The following is a 304-nucleotide window of genomic DNA, read 5'->3' as shown; positions in this document are numbered from 1 at the left end:
GTACTCCATATAAACCGCGGACATAATGACCACCTATGTTTTTTTCTCCAATTTGCATTTGCCTTTTTTCTTTTTCTTCGCCCGGTTGACATTCGGGCAACTTCGAGTCAGCTGGAAGTCAGGGGGAGTAACCGCGTCAGTCATGTGCCCGATGAACTGTCAGGGAAAGTCCTTGTTGTTTGAACATGTTGAGTGGCGCTGAATTCCTAAAAAGGTCGGCTGTAAATTGTGTAAGTTCGGTTTATTGTTCGGGATAAGGTTGGTCATTACGCCGTCATTTCCTGAGCCGTGAACATACGAGATC

At 45.7% G+C, this 304-nt stretch overlaps 1 protein-coding gene across 1 annotated transcript in view; it reads left to right on the top strand.

The window, feature by feature from the left end:
• LOC119585772 (tyrosine-protein phosphatase Lar-like) overlaps positions 1 to 304 on the top strand; it is a gene marked incomplete at its 5' end in the record, with an annotated part of 244,437 nt that overhangs the window by 123,649 nt on the left and 120,484 nt on the right.

The sequence above is a fragment of the Penaeus monodon genome, chromosome 20 (genome assembly GCF_015228065.2).
Source record: "Penaeus monodon isolate SGIC_2016 chromosome 20, NSTDA_Pmon_1, whole genome shotgun sequence".
Taxonomy (NCBI): Eukaryota; Metazoa; Arthropoda; class Malacostraca; order Decapoda; family Penaeidae; genus Penaeus; species Penaeus monodon.
The sequence above is the reverse complement of the archived record's forward strand: the minus strand, read 5'-3'. Positions and strand labels throughout refer to the sequence as shown.